This window comes from Physeter macrocephalus, chromosome 21, assembly GCF_002837175.3.
Source record: "Physeter macrocephalus isolate SW-GA chromosome 21, ASM283717v5, whole genome shotgun sequence".
In the NCBI taxonomy this organism is placed as follows: Eukaryota; Metazoa; Chordata; class Mammalia; order Artiodactyla; family Physeteridae; genus Physeter; species Physeter macrocephalus.
In genome coordinates this window covers 110,158,206-110,169,213 of record NC_041234.1, presented here as the reverse complement: position 1 = coordinate 110,169,213, position 11,008 = coordinate 110,158,206, and positions in this window count along the sequence as shown.

Genomic DNA, 11,008 nt, shown 5'->3' with positions numbered 1-11,008 from the left:
CAGGAACAAGACAAGGTTGCCCACTCTCACCACTCTTATTCAACATAGTTTTGGAAGTTTTAGCCACAGCAATCAGAGAAGAAAAAGAAATAATAGGAATCCAAATCGGAAAAGAAGAAATAAAGCTGTCACTGTTTGCAGATGACATGATACGATACATAGAGAATCCTAAGTATGCTACCAGAAAACTACCAGGGCTAATCAATGAATTTGGTAAAGTAGCAGGATACAAAATTAATGCACAGAAATCTCTTGCATTCCTATACACTAATGATGAAAAATCTGAAAAAGAAGTTAAGAAAACACTCCCATTTACCATTGCAACAAAAAGAATAAAATACCTAGGAATAAACCTACCTAAGGGTACAAAAATCTACAGATTCAATGCAATCCCTATCAAACTACCACTGGCATTTTTCACAGAACTAGAACAAAAAATTTCACAACTTGTATGGAAACACAGAAGACCCCAAATAGCCAAAGCAATCTTGAGAAAGAAAAACGGAGCTGGAGGAATCAGGCTCCCTGACTTCAGAATATACTACAAAGCTATAGTAATCAAGACAGTATGGTACTGGAACAAAAATAGAAATATAGATCAATGGAGCAGGATAGAAAGCCCAGAGATAAACCAACGCACATATGGTCACCTTATTTTTGATAAAGGAGGCAAGAATATATAGTGGAGAAAAGATAGCCTCTTCAATAAGTGGTGCTGGGAAAACTGGACAGCTAGATGTAAAAGAATGAAATTAGAACACTCCATCACACCATACACAAAAATGAACTCAAAATGGATTGAAGACCTAAATGTAAGTCCAGACACTATAAAACTCTTAGAGGAAAACATAGGCAGAACGCTCTATGACATAAATCACACTAGGGTCCTTTTTGACCCACCTCCTAGAGAAATGCTTATAAAAACAAAAGTAAACAAATGGGACCTAATGAAACTTAAAAGCTTTTGCACAGCAAAGGAAAGACATATTTGTTCCAAGTCTGGCTCTGCCATGTGCTGGTTGTGTGTCCTTGGAAAGTTAGTTAAACTTTCTGTGCCTCAGTTTCCTAATCTGTAAAATGGAAACAGTTAACACTAACCTCATAGGGCTCCTGTAACTAAACAAGAAAATAGGAGTGGAGGTTCCTAGCCCAGCTGAAGCCCTTGCTGAGTAAGCACTCTCCACCAGGGATTAAAAACACATCAGGGTATGGGGATATATGTATACATATAGCTGATTCACTTTGTTGTACAGCAGAAACTAACACAACATTGTAAAGCAATTATACTCCAATAAAGATGTGGGGGAAAAAAAAAACCCAACACACATCAGGGGATTTGGGTCTGAAGACCCAGAGGTCTGCACACCCATTTTCCTTTTCTTCCATCATAATGGTCTGAGAATGTCCCTAATAATCTTCAATGCCCTTTTTGCCTGTAACACTTTATAAGCCTGATAGGGGCTTAGATTGCTTCCTGGTCTGAAAAGTTTGTTTGTTTGATAGCCAAGACATGGAAGCAACCCTAGTGTCCATCGACAGATGGATGGATAAAGAAGATGTGGCACATATATACAATGGAATATTACTCAGACATAAAAAGAAACGAAATTGAGTTATTTGTAGTGAGGTGGATGGACCTAGAGTCTGTCATACAGAGTGAAGTAAGTCAGAAAGAGAAAAACAAATACCGTATGCTAACACATATATATGGAATCTAAGAAGAAAAAAAAAACAGGTCAGGATGAACCAAGGGCTAAGATGGGAATAAAGACACAGACCTACTAGAGCATGGAATTGAGGATATGGGGAGGGGGAAGTGTAAACTGTGACAAAGTGAGAGAGTGGCATGGACATAACTGATTCACTTTGTTATAAAGCAGAAACTAACACACCATTGTAAAGCAATTATACTCCAATAAAGATGTTAAAAAAAAAAAGAATACTGAGAAGGCTTTCATTCAGATTTGAAAGACAAATCAACAGTTTTACAGATAAAAGGGAATTCCTTGGTGTTCCAGTGGTTAGGACTCTGTGCTTTCATTGCCGAGGGACCAGGTTCAATCCCTGGTCAGGGAACTAAGATCCGGCAAGCCACGAGGCACTGCCAAAAAATAATAATAATAAAAATTTAAAAAACTTTTACAAACAAGCAAAAGCTAAGAGAGTTCAGCACCACCAAACCAGCTTTACAAGTAATGTTAAAGGGACTTCTCTACACAGAAAAGAAAAGGACACAGCTGGAAATATGAAAATCACAAAAGGAAAAATCTCAATGGTAAAAGCAAATATACAGTAAAAGTAGTAGATCAACCATTTATAAAGCAGTATAAGGTCAAAAGACAAAAGTAGTATAATCATCTATATCCACAATAAGGAGTTAAGGGATATACAAAACAAAAAGATGTAAAATATGATGTCAAAAACAGTAAACATGGGGACTTCCCTGGTGGTCCAGTGGTTAAGAATCCGCCTTCCAGTGCAGGGAACGTGGGTTCAATCCCTGGTCGGGGAATTAAGATTCCACCTGCCATGGGGCAACAAAGCCCACAAGCCACAACTACTGAGAATGCTCACTCTGGAGCTTGCGCACCACAACTAGAGAGAAGCCCACACGCTGCAACTAAAGAAGTCTGTGTGCCACAATGAAGAGCCCACATGTCGCACCGAAAGGTCCCACATGCCACAACTAAGACCTGATGCAGCCAAAGAAACAAATAAATAAATAAAAACAGTAAACATGGGGAGGGGAGTAAAAATGCAGGGTTGTTAAAATGCTTTCAAACTTAAGAGATCAGTAACCTTAAAATAATCATTATATAAATATGTATACATATATCTGTGTGTGTGTGTCATGGAAACCACAAATCAAAAATATAATAGATACACACACACAAAAAGAAAGGACTCAAAACATAACCCTAAAGATAGTCATCAAATCACAAGGGACGAGAACAAAAGAAGAAGAAAGGAACAAAAAAGAACTAAAAAAAAGATTAACAAAATGACAATAAATACATACGTATCAATAATTACTTTAGAGAGAGTGGCATGGACATATATACACTACCAAATGTCAAATAGATAGCTAGTGGGAAGAAGCCACATAGCACAGGGAGACCAGCTCAGTGCTTTGTGACTACCTAGAGGGGTGGGATAGGGAGGGTGGGAGGGAGACGCAAGAGGGAGGAGATATGGCGATATATGTATAGCTGATTCACTTTGTTATAAAGCAGAAACTAACACACCATTGTAAAGCAATTATACTCCAATAAAGATGTTAAAAAAAAAGATATATGAACAACTTTATGCTAATAAATTTGGAAACTTCCATGAAATGGACCAATTCCTAGAAAAACACATCTTATCAAAACTGACACACACACAAAAATAGATAATTGAAATAATCCTATACTATTAATAATTACTTTGCCACACACACACACACACACACACACACACACACACACACACGCACACAAACTCCAGGCCCATATACGTTCACCAGTAAATTTTTCCACAGATTAAAGAAAGAAATAACACCAAATTTACATAAACTGTTCCAAAGATTAGAAGAATAGGGAATACTTTCCAACTCATTTTATGAATCCAAGACACTAATGAGTACATTATAAGAAAGGAAACATTTAATTTAAATATTCTAAACAAGTATTAGCCACCTAATCCAGTGATACATAAAAATAATAATTTGTCACAACCAAGTAGCTTTTATTCTAGGAATAGAATTTCAAATTTTGATCAATATAATTCACTACATTCACAAAGTAGAGGGTAAAAATATCATTATCTCAATAGATGCAAAAAATTTTTGATAAAATTCAACACACATTTTTGATTAAAAAAAACTCCTAACTAGTAACAGAGAGGCCCTTCGATAATATGATAGAGAGGATTTATAAAAACCTATAACAGGGCTTCCCTGCTGGCGCAGTGGTTGCGCGTCCGCCTGCCGATGCAGGGGAGCCGGGTTCGCGCCCCGGTCTGGGAGGATCCTGCGTGCCGCGGAGCGGCTGGGCCCGTGAGCCGTGGCCACTGGGCCTGCGCGTCCGGAGCCGTGCTCCGCAACGGGAGAGGCCGCGGCAGAGGGAGGCCCGCATACCACAAAAAAAAAAAAACAAAAAACCTATAACAAATATCATATTTAATGGTGAAAATACTGAAAGCTTTCTCTCTGACATTGGAAAAGAGATAGATAGCCCTTATCAACACTTTCATTTAACACTAACATGAAGTCAATCCTAGCAAGTATAATACGGCAAGAAAAATAAAATATATCAGGATTAGAAAGAAAAATTGTCATTATTTATAGATTGTATTATCAACCAAATGCAAATTAATATGTAGGTAAAATCAGGAATTTCCTCTAAAATCAGGAATAAGACAAGGATGCCCACTCTCACTACTTTAATTCAACATAGTATTGGAAGTCCTAGCCACAGCAATCAGACAAGAAAAAGAAATAAAAGAGTACAAACTGGAAAGGAAGAAGTAAAAGTTTCACTATTTGCAGATGACATGATACTATACATAGAAAATCCTAAATATGCCACTAAAAAACTACTAGAACACATCAATGAATTCAGTAAAGTTTCAGGATACAAAATTAATACACAGAAATCTGTTGTGTTTCTATATACTAACAACAAACTATCAGAAAGAGAAATTAAGAAAACAATCTCACTTACAATCACATCAAAAAGAATAAAACACTTAGGAATAAATCTAATGAAGGAGGGACAAGACCTGTAATAGGAAAACTATAAGACACTGATGAAAGAAATTGAAAAATGATACAAACAGATGGAAAGATATACCATGCTCATGGATAGGAAGAATTAATATTGTTAAATGACCACACTACCTAAGGCAATTACAGGTTCAGTGCAATACCTATCAAAATACCAATGGCATTTTTCACAGAAGTAGAATGAATAATTCTAAAGTTTGGATAAAAACACAGAAGACCCCAAATAGCCAAAACAATCTTGATAAAGAAGAACAAAGCTGGAGGTATCATGCTCCCTGATTTCAAACTATACTCCAAAGCTACAGAAATCCAAACAGTATGGCACTGACACAAAAACAGACATATAGATCAATGGAACAGAATAGAGCCCAGAAATGAACCAAACTTATCTGGGCAATTAATGTATGGCAAAAGAGGTAAGAATATACAGTGGAGAAAAGTCACCCTCCTCAATAAATGGTGTTGGGAAAACTGGACAGGTACATGCAAAAGAATCAAACTGGACTACTTTCTCACACCATGCACAAAAATAGATTCAAAATGGATTAAAGACTTAAATTTAAGACATGAAACCATAAAACCTCCTAGAAGAAAACATAGGCAGTATACTCTTTGACATCAGTCTTAGTAATATTTTTTTGGATATATCTCCTCAGGCATGGGAAACAAAAGCAAAAATAAACAAATGCAACTACATCAAACTAAAAAGCTTTTACACAGCAAAGGAAATTTTCAACAAACAGAAAGGCTTTTAGTGTTACTGAATGGGAGAAGCTATTTGTAAACAGTATGTTCCATAAGGGCTCAATACCCGAAACATACAAAGAACTCATAAAACTGAACATCAAAAAAACAAACAACCCAATTAAAAAATGGGCAGAGGATCTGAATAGACATACAGAATAAGACATACAGATGGCCAACAGGCACATGAATAGATGCTCAATATTATTAATCACCAGGGAATTGCAAATCAAAACCACAATGAGATATCACCTCACACCTGTAGAATGGCTATTATCAAAAAGACAAAAAATAAGTATTGGTGAGGATGTGGAGAAAAGGGAACCCTTGTGCACTGTTGGTGGGAATGTAAATTGGTGCATCCACTATGGAAAACAGTATGGAGATTCCTCGAAAAATTAAAAATAAAACTACCATACAACCCAGCAATTGCCCTCCTGGGTATTTATCCAAAGAAAATGAAAATACTAATTAGAAAAGATATATGCACCCCTAGGTTCACTGCATCATCATTTACAATAGCAAAAATATGTAAGCAACCTAAGTGCCCACTGATAGATGAATGAATAAAGGTGAAGTGGTATATATATTGTATATATAATGGAATATTACTCAGCCATAAAAAATAATGAAATCTTGCCATTTGGGACAACAGGGATGGACCTAGAGGATATTATGCTAAGAAATAAGTCACATAGAGAAAGGCAAATACTGTATGATTTCACTTATATGTGGAATCTAAAAAACAAAATGAACAAACACAACAAAACAGAAACAGAGTAATAGATACAGAGAACAAACAGGTGGTTGCCAGAAGGGAGGGGGCTGGGGGGAAGAAAGAAATAGGTGAGTGAGATTAAGAGGTGCAAACTTCCACAAAAAAAAAAAGAGGTGCAAACTTCCAATTGCAAAATATTGGGCTGGCCAGAAAGTTCGTTCAGGTTTTTCCATAAGATGGTATGGAAAAACTCGAACGAACTTTATGTCTAACCCAATAAACGCATCACAGGTATAAAACGTACCGTGTGGGGAATATAGTCAATAATTATGTAATATCTTTGCATGGTGACAGATGGTAGATAGACTTTGTGATCATTTTGAAATCTACAGAAATATCAAATCACTATGTTGTGTACCAGGAACTAACATAGCATCATATGTCAATTATACTTCAAAAACAAACTCATAGAAGAAGTGATCAAATTTGTGGTTACTAGAAGTGGGGTGGGGGTGAGAGAAAGGGGAATTGGAGGAAGGCAGTCAGAAGGTACAAACTTCCACTTATGAGATAAATAAGTACTAGGGATATAGTGTACAACATGGTAAATATAATGAATGCTTCTGTATGTTATATATAAAAGTTGTTAGAGAGTAATACCTAAGAGTTCTCATCACAAGGTAAAAATACATTTTTTCTATTTCTTTAATTTTGTATCTATATGAGATGATGGATGTTCACTAAGCTTATTGTTGTAATAATTTCATGATGTATGTAAGTCAAATCATTATGGTGTGTACCTCAAACTTTTACAGTGCTGATGTCAATTATATTTCAATAAAACTGGAAGAAAAAATAAACAAATAAAACTTTCAAAAATAAAATAAAAAATAAAGGAGACCTAAGTAAATAAAAAGACATTCCATGTTCACAGATTGCAAGATTTAGTATTATTAAGATATCAATACTCCCCCACATTGATCTACAGATTCAACACAATCCCCATCAAAATCCCACCTGCTTCCTTGCAGAAACTCTAAAGCTGATCCTAAAATTCATATGGAAATACAAGGAACTCAGAATAACAACAATCTTGAAAAAGAACAAAGTTAGAGGACTCATACTTCCCAATTTCAGAAAGCTAGAGTAGTTAACACGGTGTGGTACTGACATAGTACAGGTATATCGATCAATGGAGTAGAATTGACAGTCCAGAAATAAACCCTTACATCTAGTCAATTGATTTTTGACAAGGGTGGCAAGACAATACAATGTAAAAAGAATAGCCTTTCAACATATGTTGCTGTGACAGCTAGACATCCACATGCAAAAGAATGAAGTTGAATCTCTACCTAACAACATATACAAAAATTAAGTCAAAATGGATCAAAGATCTCAGTGTAAAAGCTAAAACTATAGCATTCTTAGAAGAAAATATACGTGTAAGTCTTCATCACCTTGGATTAGGCAATGATTCCTTAGAATGGACATCAATATTATAAGTGAGAAAAGAAAAAGTAGATAAATTGAACCTTATCAAAATTAAACTATTTTGTGCTTCAAAGGACATGATCAATATAATGAAAAGAAAACCCACAGAATGGGTAAAAATATTTGCAAGTCATGTATCTGACAAGGGACCATGAAAGAACTTTTACAACTCAATAATAAAACAACAAAGAATCCAATCTTTTACATGGACAAAGAATCTGAAAAAACATTTCTCCATAGAAGATACACAAATGAACAATAGGCACACGAAAAGATACTCAACACCATTAGCCATCAGGGAAATGGAAATCAAAGTCACAATGAGATACCACTTCACACCCCCTAGAATAGCTATAATCAAAAAGACAACAATTACAAGTGTTGTAGATGATGTGGAGAAATGGAAACACTCATACACTGGTGGTGGGAATGTAAAATGGTGCAGCAACTTTGGAAAAGAGTCTGGTAGTTCTTGAAATGGTTAAACATACAGGTACCATATGACCCAGGATTCTATTCCTAGATATATACCCAAGAGAACTGAAATATATGTTCACACAAAAACTTGTACACAAATATTCATAGCAGCATTATTCATCATAGCAAAAAACTCAATGGTACTGTGGTTATACAGAAGAAAAGTCCTTTTCGTTAGAAATGCATATAGAAATTTTGTATAGGTAAAATATCATTTGATATCTGTAATTTATTTTTAATATTTCAAAAACAGGTAAAGCAAATACGGCAAAATTCTTACCCAAGTGTCCACCAACAGGTCAAAATTTACCCATTGATATACTCTTAACTATATTGATATGAAATCTGAGTATTTCAACATATAGGAGAATATGGCTTCCTTGGTGGCGCAGTGGTTGAGAGTCCACCTGCCGATGCAGGGGACACGGGTTCGTGCCCCGGTCTGGGAAGATCCCACATGCCGCCGAGCGGCTAGGCCCGTGAGCCATGCCAGCTGAGCCTGCGCGTATGGAGCCTGTGCTCCGCAACGGGAGAGGCCACAACAGTGAGAGGCCCGTGTACCGCAAAAAAAAAAAAAATAGGAGAATATAAAATAAAAATGATAAGCAATTAAACCCGTAAACTTTAAAGCACCGTGCGCCTTGCAGGATCTTAGTTCCCTGACCAGGGATCGAACCACCCAGGCCCAGTCCTAACCACTGGACCACCAGGGAATTCCCATAAACACAAATCACTCTTAATCACGTGGTCAGGAAGTTTAATGCCTCTATTAATAAATATTTCTTGAAATAGAAGAGTTATAAGAGGAAAGCGCCATACTAATCCAGAGCTAATTTTCCAGACTAATCTAACACCAGTGAAAGGCAACAAGGGATAAAGTAAAAGTATAATAAATTTCTCATCTTGTCAGGTTGATATGGAAAGGAGAGACAAAATTACTGCTGAATTTTTTAAATTGATGGAGAAATACAGGTTCAGATACGTTTGTTAATCATTTAAAGGAAAACAATAGAATATGAATTTGAAGTAGAACTTTTTAATCACCCTAAAGAATAAAAACACTAAACAATATGAAATTTGTTTGTTCCAGCAAAATTGAGGGAATAAAATTAAGGAAACAATAAAACAGAAAATATTTTTTAAAAGGTAGAAGGAATAAGGAGCAAATAAGCGATTACAATAAATGCAAATAGGCTGACTTTCCTTAATAAAAAACAAAAACTCTCAGACAAAGTAAAATAACTCCTTAAATCTAGCTATTAACTGTTCACCAAAGGAATACCCAAAATAATTTGATATAAAAAGGTTAGTCATAAAACTATGGGCAATGATATACCAGGCAAATTCAAATAAAATGAAAAAAAGAAGGCCATATTAATCTCAAAGTTGACTATAAAGCCAAAAGCATTAAATTAGACACAAAGCGATATTTCATAAAAATTAAGGGTATAATTACAAAGAAGATAACATTATCATTAACCTTTATGGAACTACACGGCAGCACAATTTATTCTTTGAAAAAAAAACTTAGAAATACCTAGATAATCCATAAACCTATAATTGTACAGGAAATTTTAACACACCTCTCTCAGAATTTTATAAGATCAAGTAAATATGTAAGAAATAAGGGCTTAAATAATGATAAGCTTGTTTTTTAATCAATATAGAAAGAATTTTATATCCTGAATACAACATGTTGTATTAAATGTTCTGAGAACACCTCTGAAAACTGATTGGCCTCAAAGAAAAGCTAAAGACTTCTAAAATCTTACATGCTACATTGTCGATCACAATTTTAAAATAACACAAGAAATTAATAATTAAAAAGTAGGTGTGAATTTTTAACCATCCAGAGGAAATCAAAATTGTATTAAAGACAATTTGAAGGTTACAGAAAATGATCAAAACCTATAAGATGCAATGAAAATCATACTCAAGGGAATTCCCTGGCAGTCCAGTGGTTAGGGCTCCACGCTCAAACCTGAGGAGGGGGGGGGGGTCACAGGAACACCCCCAATTTACAGCCAGCTGGTCAGAGGTGCTGGCGTCTGAAGTGCGGCGGTCTCGTGGGGCTGGGCCGTTTCCCTGCGGTCCTGCAACAACCCCAGGCAGGCGGGCAGGCCGAACTGAACTGAATTGGACTGGATGGGGATGCCAGTTGGTGGCAGAATTGGCTTAGCATCCGGAAAAACCCACACATTCGGATTCAGAAGAGTTGTCGGGGTAGGGATTTCCCTGGCAGTCCAGTGGTTAGGGCTCCACGCTTCCACTGCAGGGGGCACGAGTTCAATCCCTGGTTGGAGAACTAAGATCCCACATGCTGTGTGGCATGGCCAATAAATAAATAAATAAATAAAATTTTAAAAACTCACACTCAAGAGGAAACCCCATAGCCTTAAAGTATTTTATTATTAAAGAAGAAAGACTGAAAATACATAAGCAACACATTCAACTAAAACTGAACTAGGAAAACAAAGTGGGAAGCCAAAAGAAAGTATGATGAAGAAATAAATTTAAATGAAAGAAAAATTAGTATATTAATTAGATATTAAGTAGATATGATTAGTACAACCAATGTCTTCCTAAAAAAAAGCGACTAAATAAAAACCTTGCAAAACTGACCAAGAAGCAAACAAAACTAAACCATAGGGCTTCCCTAGTGGCGCAGTCAGTGGTTGAGAGTCCGCCTGCCGATGCAGGGGAACCGGGTTCGCGCCCCGGTCCGGGAGGATCCCACGTGCCGCGGAGCGGCTGGGCCCGTGAGCCATGGCCGCTGAGCCTGCGCGTCCGGAGCCTGTGCTCCGCAACGGGAG